At 37.4% G+C, this 16,585-nt stretch overlaps 1 pseudogene; it reads left to right on the plus strand.

Moving 5' to 3' along the window:
- Positions 1-4,004: 4,004 nt before the first annotated feature.
- LOC127691920 (periphilin-1-like) overlaps positions 4,005-16,585 on the plus strand; it is a 29,183-nt pseudogene continuing 16,602 nt past the window's right edge.

A 16,585-nucleotide genomic window follows, 5' to 3' on the forward strand; every position in this document is an offset into this window, starting at 1 on the left:
TGGATAACATGCTTATTCTTTTGAGTTTCCCCCTGCTTCAGCACAGATAATTAAATTGGGTACTGCACCTATTTTTAAAATGTTAAAAATCAAGCTTTTAATTTGTATACTAATAGCTAACTTATATATAGCTCCTGGCTTACAATTGTTAAAATTGTTCCTTTTTCAGATACTGCAAATTCTTAAATTTCACAATTATTTATGCAACTACAACTCAAGATAAGAAAAGGTATTGATCATTTAAATATGTGTCCTCTGGAGCTTCAAGGGCTCATCCAGGGGCTGGAGAAATGTCTCAATGGTTAAGAACCTTGATTGTTCTTCTGAAGGTTCTATGGTCAAATCCCAGCAACAACATGGTGGCTCATAACCATCTATGATTAGATCTGACACCCTCTATGGTATATCTGAAGACAGTTACTGTATATTTATATATAATAAATTAATAAATCTTTAGAAAAGAACTCATCCTAGATTGCCTGGACAAGACTTAAGGCAAGTCCACAAGAGATTTGTGTCCCAGGCAGACTATAGACCTTATATAGGAAAAAAGGTCATATAATCACATTCTTTACATCATTAAAATAGTAATGGCTTGAGAATACTTTTGTATTTTTAGAAAATGTGCACATCATATTGTAAAGACTTGATCTCAGTGTCCTCAATTTCTACCTGTACCATATAACATAGGTAATTCTAGAGAACTTAATCAATTATTACAAATGAATGGTACTCATATTTCTTAATTTAGAAAATTAAAATATAAGAATGTGACTAATGATACATTTTCAGTCTTTCTAGTTGCAACTGCTCTAACAGGAGAAGCACCTAAATATGCTACGTTTATTTTCTTTGCTTGCATAGTCATTACCTACATTATTGTCTATGCTTGTTGTTCCAACTTAGATTAAAAGAGAAAATGGAACTGGCTATTTATTAGTAATCAAACATCTGAGATGTTTTGACATCAATTTAACAATTTAATTCTTTATAATTCTCATGAACAAGATATTGTGAAACTTTAAAACAATATCTTCTGAAGGAAAAAAGGGTAGAGGATTCTATGCCCATGCATTTTATTTAAATTATGCTTTTACATTTTTAAGAAAAATTTAAAATTTGGATTCAATGGAACCCCGTGCTATATGTCTATAGCATCCTGCAACTAGGCATACTCATGCCTAGGTGAGATTGAAGGATCAACTTATTGACATATGGCATGATCCTGATCAGGTATTTAATATGGGGAAGTGTTGTATTCCATAACAGCCTGCAGCTACTACAAACTGGGTTGCTGGAACAGAAGATGTGGGATAGATGGGGAAGGGGTGAAAAGAAAGAAGGCCAGGACAATATTTTACTGATCGAGGCCCCAACTTTTAATGTGGGTCAGACCTTTTAACAGTTTGGGCAAGCCCTTCCCCCCCAGACTCCAGGCTGAGTTCTGGCGGAAATCATCTAGCTTCTCCTGGTGGTCCTTGTCTCAACTGCTCTGGCAGCTGGGTGGGTCACCTGCTTAATTCAGGAATTCATAGACCTGGAGGAACAATGAGCTTAACCTTCACTCTGAGCTTCTCCACCCTAGGATAAAAATCCCTGCTGTAACCTACTTCCCTATTGTCTTAAAGTCAAATTCTGGCCAGAAGCCAGGGATTGCCCTTGGCCAATGTCAAGTTCCTACCACGCGGTATGGCTCCCAATATGGCTCGGTACAGGGAAGAAGGCATGTTTGTGTTTTTTTCCACAGAATGCTGCAGAAGCATGCTAGCTGCCAGAGTGATTGGTGTGGCATGCTGAAGATAATATCAACCTGTGAACTTGCTGAGTACCCTGACAATGGTGACAGGAAAGCTGTGTTGCGTTCATAGTCTTGACCCATGTTTACTTGACTATGTCCCACATTAGATAAATTGCCTTGCTTCAGGCTTTTATACCTTGTGGAATAGAGAACATGGAGAATGTTAAAACCCATTTTGAAAAATTAGTCTAAAGGAGGAGTTATAATGACTCTTCTCTTTCCTTTAATGTGATCAGTTATTCTGACTCAATCCTAGTCTGGTCTAGAAATAAATCCAATATTGGAGATTCCAATTATGAAGATGGCCAAAAATCTTTATCATCTATCTGAGTTAATTTAGAATATAGTCTCCACTCAATTCTCAGTCAATTCTCAAGTTAGCTCCCCCCACCCCAGAGGCTAGGCTTTGTGTTTGATAGCTGCTAATTTGCAACTAAATTGGATACCTTGGGCTATCCAAAGACAAGTTAATCCTGTTTTGCTTCTAAGACTGATCTCGTATCTTAAGCAGACAGGTTGTGTGCACCCAAGCTCATCTAAATTGAAAACTGGCATGTCAAACAAATAGACTCTCTGGCATCAAAACCTATACAAGTAATGTGGACCTCCTACAGGAGCCACAAAGAACTCGTTGTAGCCCCAGCTTTCCTTCTATGTTACCTATTCGATGTAAATGCAGGCAGTTATAGATTGGAACTGGAACTTGGGACTTGGAAATGGACAGACTAACTGAGGTATGCTGTCTTGGGTGGAGCTCCACAGAAATGAAAAAACGTATGTATTTGGCATAGTAAGCAACATAGTGCATTAATGTTAGTGCTGTAAAATTATTTTTTGAAGGCTGTTGTTGCAGGAGTACAAAAGTGATACAGGCTAGACTGAATCAGCATAGGCCTGACACTGAGATCAGCTAGGGTGTGACAGCAAATCAGGATGGGGAATTTTGATAGGCAAATTGTCCACAGTCTAGGACAGCATCAGGCAAGAAGAATAGGGCAAAAATAAAATAAATAAAACAAAACAAAACAAAACAAAACAAAATAAAATAAAATAAAATAAAATAAAATAAAAAAATAAAAATAAATAAAATAAAAAGTATGAAATACATGGAGATATTCTTACTACTGTACAACAAGTGTTCTTCCCTGTCTATGTATAGTTTGTTTTTGGTGAATAATTTGTCCACATGTCTGTTTGTGTCTGTCTTTGTGTCCTTGCTTGAATTACTGTTGTTTTATGGTTCATGTTAAAAAGAAAAATTGGTAAAAACCTTATCTGCTGGTAGTCAGTCTCTTGATCCATTCTCAGTTAACACAGCAGAGGCTGATTTAAGCTACCCCACATTCAGTTAGAAGCCAAGCACAGCTGTAGTAAAAGCTGCTTTTAAAAAGGCCAGCAGCTTCTCAAGTTCTAGGTCAAGTAGACTGATGGTTACTTCTCCTAGAAAAATCTCTGCAATTGTGATTATTGGATCCAATATGTTTTTTCTCTTTAAATTACAGCTAGAAAAAAAATGTTTGGTTTAAATTTATAGGATTTGTGTAGTTGCTTCATTTTTGTTTGTGACTGGTCTTAAAGGTATAAATATGTTTTGCATGTCTTGACTATAGAGTACTAGCTTATAAGTTATTGAGCATGAATAAAATTTATTATATTGGTAACAAAAAGTTAGTTTAAAACTGGTAAATCACTGTTGAAGTCATCTTAAACAACATGTGGCATGACCCAACCCAGGAAAATCAGCCTATGATGACTCAGTCTAGACTGTATCACTTTTGCACTCCTGCAACAACAGCCTTCAAAAAATGATATTTGCAGTACCAACATTAATGCACTATGTTGTTCTAATGATACTTCTAAATTGGCATATTAGTTTATGTAATTCTCATCTTAGAAAATAGACTTACTGTTGGGGTTTTGTCTAAGCTCCATCCACAACTACCTGGCAATAGCCAGGTATGCCCCGCCCCAGAGATCTGGCCCACTATAAGAGGGGCTACTTGCTCCTCCTCTCTCTCTTTGCTCTCTGCTCTCTCACACTCTCTCACCTCTCTGCCCCTGGGGCTCTTCCCCCCTCGATGTGGTCATGGCCAGCCTCCACACTCTCTATTCTCTCTCTCTGGAACTATCTGGTCTAGCATGTCTCATTGCGGCTCACGGTTCCACTGTGTCCTTGGCAGGGTGCCAGTGGTGCGCAGGTGTGGGCATGGCGAGCAGCTGCAGCCGCAAAGCAGCGAGCAGACAGGACGTTCAAGCGAGCGCAGAAACCAACGCAGAAACCAACACTTACTGTGAGATCCTCAGAAAACTGGGCATGACACTTCTGGAGGACCCTGCTATAACTCTCCTGGGCATATACCCAGAGGATTTCCCAGTATGCAATACAAACACATGTTCCACTATGTCCATAGCAGCCTTATTTATAATAGCCAGAAGCTGGAAAGAACCCAGATGTCCCTCAATGGAGGAATGGATACAGAAAATGTGGTATATTTACACAATGGAATACTATTCAGCAATTAAAAACAATGAATTCATGAAATTCTTAAGCAAATGGTTAGAAATAGAAAATATCATCCTATGTGAGGTAACCCATTCACAAAAGAACATACATGGAATGCAGTCACTGATAAGTGGATATTAGCCCAGAAGCTCTGAATACCCAAAACACAATTCACATATTAAATGATTCCCAAGAAGAAGTAAGGAGAGGGCTTACAACTGCTTAAAATCGTTCCTTTTTAGATACTCCTAATTCTTCTTTTCTTTTTTGTTTGTTTGTTTTTTTTTTTTAATTTGGTTTTTTTTTTTTTTTTTTTTTTTTTTTTTTTTTTTTTTTTTTTTTTTTTTTTAGCCCTGGCTATCCTGGAACTCACTCTGTAGAACAGGTTGGCCTCAAACTCAGAAATCTGCCTGCTTCTGCATCCTAGGGTGCTGGGATTACAGGCATGCACTACCACTGCCTGATACTGTTAATTCTTAAATTTTACAATTCTTTATGCAAATACAACTCAAGTTAAGAAAAGGTACTCTTCCTTTAAATGAGTGTCCTCTGGATATTTAAGGGCTCATCCAGGGGAAAGAGAGATGGCTCAGTGGTTAAGAGCACTGACTGCTCTTCTGAAGGCCCTAAGTTCAATCCCAGTAATCACATCATGTCTTACAATCATCTATATTGAGATCTGAAATCTTCTTTGAGTAGGTCTGAAGACAACTACAGTATACTTCTATATAATAAATTAATAAACCTTCAAAAAATGTATCCTAGATTGACGGGACAAGACACTTTAAGGCAAGTCCACAAGAGATTTGTGTCCCAGGCAGACTATAGCTCTTACATAGGAACAATTGGCCATATAATTACATTCTTTTTATCATCAAAACAGTAATGGATTGAAAATAATTTTGTATTTTTAGAAAATGTGTGCATCAAATTATAAAGACTTGTTCTCAGTGTCCTCACTTTCTACCTGTACTACATAATGGAAGTAATTCTAGAGGACTTAATCAATTATTACAAATGAATGGTTTTCATATTTCTGATTTGACAAATGTTACATTTTCAGGATTTCTAGTTGCAACTACTCTAATAGGAAAAAACAATGAAAATGCTAGGTTAATTTTGTATGCTTGCATAGTCATTGCCTACATTATTGTCTATGCTTGTTGTTCCAACTTAGATTAAAACAGATAATGGAACTGGCTATTTATTAGTCATCAAAGATTTGATATGTTTTGATATCAATTTAACAACAATTTAATTCTTTATAATTCTCAAGGAAAAGATATTTTGAAACTTTAAAACAACATCTTCCTAAGGGAAAGAAAATGAATGGGTAGAATTATATCCCCATGCATAATTTTTAATTTTTTTTATTCGATATAATTTATTTACATTTCAAATGATTTCCCCTTTTCTAGCCCCCCACTCCCCGAAAGTCCCTCAAGCCCCCTTCTCTCCCCCTGTCCTCCCACCCACCCCTTCCCACTTCCCAGTTCTGGTTTTGCCGAATACTGCTTCACTGAGTCTTTCCAGAACCAGAGGCCACTCCTCCTTTCTTCTTGTACCTCATTTGATGTGTGGATTATGTTTTGGGTATTCCAGTTTTCTAGGTTAATATCCACTTTAAATTATGTTTTTATACTTTTAAGAAAATTTTAAAATTTGGATGCCAAAAAACTCCTTGCTGAGTGTATATAGCATCCTACAACTAGGCATACTCATGCCTAAGTGAGATGTAAAGATCCACTTATTGGCATACAGCATGATCCTGATCAGGTATTTAATATGGTGAAGAAGGCATGTTTGTGGTTTTTTTTCCCCACAGAATGATGCAGAAATATGCTAGCTGCCAGAATGATTGGAGTGGCATGCTAAAGATAATGCCAAACTGTGAACTTGCTAAGTGCCCTGACAATGGTGACAGGAAAGCTGTTTTGGGTGTATATTCTTGACCCATGCTTTCTTGACTATGCCCCACATTAGATAAATTGCCTTGCTTCAAGCTTTTAGACCTTGTGGAATAGATAACATGGAGACTGTGAAAATGGGCTTCAAATAGTTAGTCTAAAGGAGGAGTTATAATGACTTTTCTTGTTCCTTTAATGTGATCAGTTACTCTTACTCAATCATTTTCTGGTATAGAAATAAATCCAATATTGGAGATTCCAATTATGAAGATGGCCAATAATCTTTATCATCCAGCTGAGTTAATTTAGAATATAGTCTCTACTTTTTCTGAGAAGTAAAAGCTTCTCTGTTGACTCTCAAGCTAGCTCTCCCACCCCAGAGGCTAGGCTTTGTGTCTGATAGCTGCTAATTTGCAACTGAATTGGATACCTTGGGCTATCTAAAGACAAGTTAATCCTGTTTTGCTTCTAAGACTAATCTTATATCTTAAGCAGACTGGTTGTGTGCACCCAGCCTCACCTAGATTGATAACTGGCATGTCTGTTAAAGACACTTGAAGGGCGTTTTTCAAACAAATAGACTCCCTGGAATCAAAACCTATGCAAGTAATGTGGCCCTCCTACAGGAGCTACATAGAACTCAGATCTATGTATGTCTGCTTATGAACAGACAAGGGCACCAGTGAGAGGTGCAAAGCATAGCATTGCAAGGAGAGGACCATGTTTTCTGCCTCTGAGTACCCTGTGAAGCAAACCTGGATGTATAGAGGTTGGTGTTTAAAGGCATTCCTTAGAATCACAACCAACGAGGAAGCCTAGAACCTGTCCTTCCCAAAAGACACCATAAATTATTTAGAAGGATCAGGTCAATTTTTACCTCCCTAGTTAATGCCCACCATCCTTTGATGGATGACTGTCCACTTGGTTGTTACATTCTCTTCTTAAAACTAATAAAAAAGGGAGAGATGTAGAGAGCCTTATTGGTGTGCCTTTCCACTTGACAGGAACTTGACGTTGACCAAGGTGAAGCTCCTCTGCCAGGCTTTGTGGGGCAATTCTTATGTTAGCCATAATCCCCACTACCCAGGGTTGAATGCTCAGACCAAGGTGAAGCCCATTGCTCCTCAAGAACCTGCAGTTACCTAAGAGACACTAACCACCTTCAGAGAAACTGAACAGGTTCTGCAGAGAAATTCCAGCCTTTGGGGGAATGGTTTCCTCCCCTCCTGCCTATATATTTAGAGACCCCCCATTAAACTTTGAGCCTTAATTAGAAAACCTTTTGTCTTGGCTCCATACTCTTTCTTGCAAGCCTGTTCTATCCCCAGCTTTCCTTCCAAGTAACCTGTTTGATGCAACTGCAGGCTGTTACACCCCCAAAGTAAAGAAAGATGAGCCTATATACTTTCAAGAATCTGACAACACACCCAAATGGATTGGACCAGAAAAAAAAATTCTCCTACTATATAATAAGCAAAATATTTAATACACAAAAGAAAGAAAAGGAAAAAGACCAAATAACATATGAAGGTAAATCTATCAAAATTACACTGTATTCTGACTTTTCAATAGAGAATCTAAAAGTTAGACTGGCCTGGAGTAGTTTGTACTGTCTAAGAAAACACAAATTTCAGGCCAGACTATACTACCCAACAAAACTTTCAACAATTTAGATGTAAAAAAAGAAAATATTCCATAGCCAAAACAGATATAAACAATATCTTGTCACAAATCCAGCCCTACAGAAGATAATAGGAAGAAAACTCCTATACAAGGAGGCTGACTACACCCAAGTAACCTCAGGAAATCAATAATGTCACACCAGCACACCAAATCAAGGGAAACACACACACACACACACACTATTACCACCACCACCAACAGCAGCAATAACAAAATAATAGGAATTAATAATCACTGATCATTCATATCTTTCAATATCAATGGACTCAGTTTACCAGTTAAAGGACACTAACAAGCTAGTAGAATGGATGCAAAGACAGAATCCATGCTTCTGCTGAATTCAAGAAACACCACTCAGCATCCAATATAGACATTATCTCAGAAAAGGGGTAGTAAAAATGTTTTCTAAGAAAACTGATTCCAAGAAACAACTGGTGTAACCATTCTAATATCTAACAAAACATCCTTTCAGCCAAAATTAATCAAAATAGATGGGAATAACAAGTCATACTTATCAAAGAAAAAAGTTGACAGACATTGAACCCCACAAATTAATAGTCAGAGATATCAACACTCTCCCCAATGGCCAAGTCATCTAGACAGAATGTGGTAATTAAATTAACAGATGATATAACCCAAATGGACATAACAAATATCTGCATAACATTTCACCCAAATACCAAAGAATATGCTATCTTTACAGCACATCACAAAACCTTCTCCAAACTGTTTATATACCAATAAGTGAAGCAAGCCTCAACAGATACAACAAAATTTAAGTAACCCATTGTGTCTTATCAGATCACAGTGGATTAAAGCTGGATTTCAGCAACAACAAACTCATAGAAACTAAACAACTCTTTACTTAGTGATCCCTGTGCTGTGTAAAAAAAATTAAGAAAAAATTAAAGACTTTTGAGAATTCAATGAAAAGGAAGACATAACATATCCACACTTATGGGACACAATGAAAGCAATGATAAGAGGAAAGTCCATAGCACTAAATGCCTTCATAACAAAATTGGAGAGATCTCATACTAGCAATTAAAAGCACACCTAAAACTCTAAAACAAAGGGAAACAAAGCATTCCAATAGGAGTGGACAGCAAGAAATAATCAAGCTCATAGCTGAAATGGATAAAGTAGAAACAAAAAGAACACTGCAAAATATCAGTGAAACAAGGAACTGTTTCTTTGTGTAAATCAACATGATAGGCAAATCCTTAGCCAAACTAACTAAATGAAAGAATGACTGTATTCAAATGAACAAAATAAAAAGTGAAAGGTGAGACATAATAACAGGAAATCAAAAGAATCACTAGGCTTTACTTCAAAAACCTGTAAATCAAAAGATCTAGATGAAATGCATGATTTTCTTGATAGACACCACGTACCAAAATTATATCAAGATTGAGTAAACAATTTAAATGGTCCTATAAACCCTAAGAAATAAAACAGTCATTAAATGTCTTCTCCAAAGAGGAATACTCACTCCTCCACTGCTGGTGGGGTTGCAAATTGGTACAACCACTCTGGAAATCAGTCTGGCGGTTCCTCTGAAAATTGGGCACCTCACTTCCAGAAGATCCTGCTATACCACTCCTGGGCATATACCCAGAGGATTCTCCACCATGTAATAAGGATACATGCTCTACTATGTTCATAGCAGTCCTATTTATAATTGCCAGATGCTGGAAAGAACCCAACTATCCCTCAACAGAAGAGTGGATGCAAAAAATGTGGTATATCTACACAATGGAGTACTATTCAGCCATTAGAAACAATGAATTCATGAAATTCTTAGGCAAATGGATGGAGCTAGAGAACATCATACTAAGTGAGGTAACCCTGACTCAAAAGGTGAATCATGGTATGCACTCACTAATAAGTGGATATTAACCTAGAAAACTGGTATACCCAAAACATAATCCACACATCAAATGAGGTACAAGAAGAAAGGAAGAGTGGGCCCCTGTTCTGGAAAGACTCAGTGAAGCAGTATTCGGCAAAACCAGAACGGGGAAGTGGGAAGGGGTGGGTGGGAGGACAGGGGGATAGAAGGGGGCTTGCGGGACTTTCGGGGAGTGGGGGGATAGAAAAGGGGAAATCATTTGAAGTGTAAATAAAAAATATATCGAATAAAAAAAAAAAGAAAAAAAATGTCTTCTCCAGTGGGAGGGGAAGCCCAGGGGATGGTTTTAGCACGTAATTCTACCAGACAATCAATGAAGAGCTAATACCAATACTCATCATACTCCTCAAATTATTCCACCAAATAGAAACAGAAGGAACATTGCCAAATGCATTTAGTGAGGCCACAGTTACTCTGATAGCCAAACCACACAAAAACTCAACAACAACAACAAAAGAATTATAGACCAATTTCTCTCATGTACATTGATGCAAAAAGTTCTCAATAAAATACAGACCAAAGCCAGGAACACATGAAAATGATCATCCACTTTGATCAAGAATGTTATATCCTAGAAAGTTCAAAATGGTTCAAAATATAAAAATCTCTCAACATAATAAACCACATAAATATACTGAAAGAAAAACTAAACACGTTATGATGGTGAGAAAAGGTATTGATTCATTTTAAAGTCTTGGTGAGGTCAAGGATGCAAGTGACATAACTATAATTAAGGCAATTTACAGAACGCTAATAGCTAATATCAAGTTAAATGGAGAGGAACTCAAAGGAACTCCACTAAAATCAGGAACAAGTGAAAGTCATTCACTCTCTCCATATCTTTGCCATATAGTATTTTAAGCTACAGTGAAAAGACAACTATAGCAAGTCAAGGAGATATGAATTGGAAAGAAAAAAGTATTGTAGATGATATGATAGTATAAATAAGCAACCCACAAAATTCTACCAAGTAACTCCTACAGCTGATAATCACCTTCAGCAAAATGGCTGGATAGAACTTTAACAAAAACAAAACAAACAAATCAAAGCTTACAAAAAACAAACAAATAGAAAAACAACAAAAACCCCATATGGGCAGAGAAATATCACCTTTCACAATAGCCACAAAACTAATAGAAAATATCTTGGTATAACTCTATTAAGTGATGACATGTATGACAAGTATTCCAAAGTTTTGAAGAAAGAAACTAAAGTAGATTTCAGAAAAGGGACTTCCGTGAGGCCTCTCCTGCTGAGAACATCAGGGCTCTGGCCTCTGCCTTCCAACCACCTCCCTTGCACCACAGCTCCAAGACTGGGCAATCTGAAATCCTGCCCAACAAACCCAGTCATCTGCAGCCCTGAACCTGGAGAACAAGTTAGTCTTTCCCCAGAGCGCAGAAAAGAGAAAAAGAACAGCAGGAAGAGACTGAACATATTGGTGAAGTCCAAAATGAAATAAACTTAATGAACAAGAGAATGAGGAAAATTTGAAAGTAGAAGAAAAATATAACAAACTCCACCAACAAATTTTTTTCAGAACAGGTCAGTATTGATTGCCAAAACCTCAATTTTGGGGGTAACAACATTTGTCAACCATCCACAAGTGGAGGAATATGGACCTTTAGGTACATAGATATCATGATGGCATCTGCTCCCACTGTCAGTGACCTGTTGCTTTACACCATATGTACAAAGGACAGCTGCTGACGTGTCTTCATTGGAAGTTTGAACTGGCCAAGAAGGGATGTTGTCATGTTCAACAGTAAGTGAAGTCATTGGGAGTACTCTGTTCTAGGTATGTAGTGACTCTGAACTGGGTGGATGAAGAGCTGTCATCTCAAGAGCATTGTGTGGACAGTAATGTTTTGGAAAGCTACCTGGTGCAAAAGCTTTTTTATTCTATAAAATAGAGCTAAAATTAAATGCTGCTTTTCCAGAGATGCTTAAAGGATAGTCTGGTCAAATTCAAAGATCTTTGATGTACAAAACTTTATAAATGGTACTATTGCATGAACAGGCAAAGTGTCAACAAAATCTGTCAAGATGGATAATATGTAACTTCTGCATTCGATTTTATTTAGTAAAAACATCACTGTATAGTTCAAAATAGGGATATTTCAGGGAGAACTGCAGGTGAGATCAGAAACAGGAGGGATCATACCAGAGGAGGATGGAGGGAGAGAATACTGGAAAAGATAACTGGAACTGGGGCTCATTTCAGAGATGATGTAGAAACCTAGTGAAATAGAAACTCACAGAAATCCACAAGGGTGATCTTAGGTAATACTCTTAGAGATGGGTATTATGAAGCTTGAACTCACCATCTCCTGTAAAAAACAAGATGTCCATTGGAGAGAATATAGACAACAATACATCCAAAAAGCATTCAACTCACAATGTTTCCTGCAATTAATCTATGATAGGGTAAAGCTGGCAAAAACCCACTACACCCCATGAGACCTCTCCACTCCCTGGGGCCCCAAGTTTTATTCTTATATTAATAAATACATTTAAAAACTGAAAAAAAGACTCAATTTTCTAAGTTTTGAAATGACTCATTGATGACAAAAGTTATATGAATGGTCCCCAGTTGAGGGAAGGGGTCACACACCCATCTCAAAGTTTTTAACCATAATTGTTTCTGTCTAAAGGAAACTCAGGAACCAAAAATGGAACAGAGTCCAGACTTTATCCTTCACCCTGTCCACACTCTGACTGTTCCACATCCCATACCTCCTCTTCAATGCCTCCTCTCCAAGAGGATATCCCCACCCCACTACACCCCATGAGACCTCTCCACTCCCTGGGGCCCCAAGTTTTATTCTTATATTAATAAATACATTTAAAAACTGAAAAAAAGACTCAATTTTCTAAGTTTTGAAATGACTCATTGATGACAAAAGTTATATATCCAAATAAATAGTATTAATATTTTTTCTATTTTTTTAATTGGGGGAGGTTAATTCAGGAAATGATTTCAACCACCTCTTTTTTTTTAATTAGATATTTGCTTTATTTACATTACAAATATCTTCTCTCCTCATTTCCCTCCAAGATCCCCCTATCCCATCCCCCCACCACTGTTTACTAACCCACCCACTCCTGCTTCCCTATCCTGGCATTCCCCTACACTATGGAAACCAGCTTCACAGGTCCAAGGGTCTCTTGTCTCATTGATGTCTTAATGTCTGAAAAGGTTATCCTCTGCTACACATGTGGCTGGAGCCATGGGTCCATCCATGCACACTCTTTGGTTAGTGATTAAGCCCCTGGGAGCTCTGGGGTTACTGGATGATTCTTATTGTTGTTCCTCATATCTGGCTGCAAGCCCCTTCAGCTTCTTGGGTCCTGTCTCTTGCTCCTCCATTGGGGACCCTATGCATAGTCCATTGGTTGACTATGAGCATCAACTTTTATATTTGTCAGGCACTGGCACAGTCTCTCAGGAGACAGCTCTATCAGGCTCCTGTCAGCTGGCATTTTTTGGCATCTGCAATAGTGTCTGGGTTTGGTGACTGTATATGGGATGGATCCCGAGGTATGGCAGTCTCTAAATGGCCTTTCCTTCAGTCTCTACTCCACACTTTTTCTCCCTCGACAGAGGAATGAATACAGAAAATGTGGTTCATTTATACAATGGAGTACTACTCAGCTATTGAAAACAGTGAATTAATGAAATTCTTAGGCAAATGGATTAAACTAGAAAATAACCTGAGTAGGGTAACCCAATCACAAAAGAACACCCATGATATACACTCACTGAAAAGTGGATATTGGCCCAAAAGCTTGAAATACCCAAGATAAATTTCACAGACCACATGAAGCCCAAGAAGAAGGAAGACCAAAGTGTGGATACTTTGGTCCTCTTAGAAGGGGTAATCAGTATTTTTTTCTTATGAAAAAAAAAAGGAGTAGAGACAGAAGGAAGGACTATCCATAAATTGCCTTACCTTGGTATCTATCCTACCTGCAGACCACAAACTTGGACACTATTGCTATTTGCAGACAGGAGACCAGTAGGGTTGTCCTCTGAGAATTTTTTCCAGTACCAGACTAAAACAGATGCTGATAATCACAGCCAACCATTGGACTTAGCCTGGGGACCCCGATGGAAGAGTTAGGGTAAAGACTGAAAGAGCTGAAGGGGATTGCAACCTCATAGAAAAAGCAATGATATCAATTAACCAGAGATGTCAGAGTGCCCTCGGAGTGCCCAGGGACTATATCACCATGGGTGATATACATGGGTATATCATGGGTGGGTACAAGGCTCCCGTTACATATGTAGCAGAGGATTGCCTTATCTAGCATCAGTGGGAAAGGAGGCACTTGGTCCTGTGGAGGTTCAATGCCCCAGACAACAGGGGTGCTAAGGGGTGAGGCAGAAGTGGGTTGGTGAGTGGGGGACATACCCTTGTAGATGCAAAGGGGAGAGTGAGAGGATGGGGAGTTTGTGGAGAGGAGTCCAGGAAAGGGGACAAAATTTGAGATGTAAGTAAACAAAATAATCAATTAAAAACAATTATGAATTTTGTTCTTGCTGTATTATATTACCCATAAATAATTAAGAACATTACAGATTTTCAGATTTCATTTGCAGATTACCATAGTAGAAAGGAAAATCATTATCCAGCTGGTAAGCTATGAGATTTTTCTAATTCAAACTGATATTTGATTGCAAAAATTGTTCAACTTTCTCCTATTTCTCAGGCAGATACTTTATTGATCTAAAGGTATATGAAAGAGCATGGTCTCACATCAGCTATTCATAAATCTAGCAATACTTCTTTTTTACTCAGCCCAATAAACACAAATGGCTGTTTTGATTTATCTATTACAGTTAATTCATAAACCCTCAAATATTGTTTCATTTCTGCTTATTATTTCCAGCAATATGCTTATACTTGTACACAAATTAACCTCCCTGTTTTTTGGTCGTTGTTTGTTTGGGGGTTTTGCTTGGTTTTGTTTAGTTTTTTTTAATGAAATAAGCAAGCTGATGTAATGCCCTACCCTAATTTTACCTCTCCAGAAAAAAACCTGGGAAGGGGTATGCATCTGTTATGTAAATAGACCTACAAAAATATTGTGGATTCCTCTGTGGTTCATACAGATCCAGGCCATCAAAGGCAGTGGTGGAAAAAGAAGAGATAGTAGACGTGACCAGAAAGCAGCAAACTTCCTGATAAAGGCAAAAGTAGATAGTGACCATATCGTCAGAAGTCAAATCTGCACACCTGGATCTAAGTTAAAGTTCTATGCATCTATGGAGAAGTTATTCTATGAAACACACAGATCCTTCTGTCACTAGACCATCTCTTTCTGGCCATGCTAGCTGCTCTGACCAGTGCATCTGCAGTGAATATCTCTGAGCATGGGCATTGGTTTATATTCCACATCCTCCTTTGTGTTGCCTTATAGATTTGATGGTTCCAGCTCCTGTTATCTTTACAAATGACTCCAGGTTTATGCCTGAACCTTGGGACTGTAATAGACTCATTAATTCATCTGACATACTGACTACATTTATTTGAACAATTTTCCATTTGCATAAGATAGCATAACATTTACGTTCCTTTTAAATGTAAATATGGACTGGTGTTTTATAAGATACTACTAATCATGTAGGTCTCTTTTCAAGTTCTTCTCGATATATTTCTGATCAATATAATAATGTGACAAATAGTAGAGGACATCATCTGAATCCATATTTTTGGTGGCAGAATATTACACACAATGTTTTCATTGTTCAAATATTATTCATTGCTGAAAGATTACTTTCTTGATTTTTCTAAGGTGTATTTTCCTTTCTTGTACTGGAGTTTTTCATCTATTCTCTTTAGTAGGTCTGGAATTTTTTTAAAAAAATACTGTGTAAATTTGTATTTGTCACGGAATATCTTGGTTTCTCTATCTATCTTAATTCAGAGTTTTGCTGAGATCAAACAAAATGTCCTCAAAAAATGAAATTCAGTAAGTTGAGAAACATTTTTTGTTTGCTTGGTTTATATTCAATATCCTTAGCCGTTAGGGACCTGGACATGAAACTTCCTCTGAGATTTCATATTATCCCAGTCAGAATAGCTAACATCAGAAGATCACAATCTTTTCATTAAACCTGGAGTTTGTAAATTCAGCTATGCCAGCCTGTCAGAGGAACTTTAGGAACTCTTAAGAACAACAGATGGATGCCACCATGCCTGGCTTTTATAGGGGTGCTGAATTCTCATATTTGTGTAAACATACTATATTACCCAGTGGGGCCATTCCAACTGTCCATAAATAACTTCAGAATTAGATCATTTTACCATTAGCAATGTAAATGAAGATGATATTCAATAAAAAAAAGAAAAAAAATACTTTCTATATTCTGTTTAAAGGACATTAGAATTTTATTTTGGGTACTATGTCATATTGACTGCTACAAGTGTGATTTACATATCATGGAAACAAAATACAAATGTCTGTGAAATATATAATTTCAGAGAGATAAATTCTACAGAATAAAGATCTAATCTTTGTCATTCCTAATTGCTAAGACAGCCTTAATTATATGTTACTTGTATTTATCAGGTGCAGTGGTTCTCAGCCTTCCTAATGTTGTCACCTTTTAATATAGTTCCTCATGTTATGGTGACTCCAACCATAAAATTACTTTTGTTGCTACCTCAAAATTGTAATTTTCCTATTGTTATGAATTTAATATACATGTTTTTGGAGCTAGAGGTTTTACAATAGGGATCATGAGCCACAGGTTGAAAACTGCTGAAGGTCATTTT

The sequence above is a fragment of the Apodemus sylvaticus genome, chromosome 9 (genome assembly GCF_947179515.1).
Source record: "Apodemus sylvaticus chromosome 9, mApoSyl1.1, whole genome shotgun sequence".
Classification (NCBI taxonomy): domain Eukaryota; kingdom Metazoa; phylum Chordata; class Mammalia; order Rodentia; family Muridae; genus Apodemus; species Apodemus sylvaticus.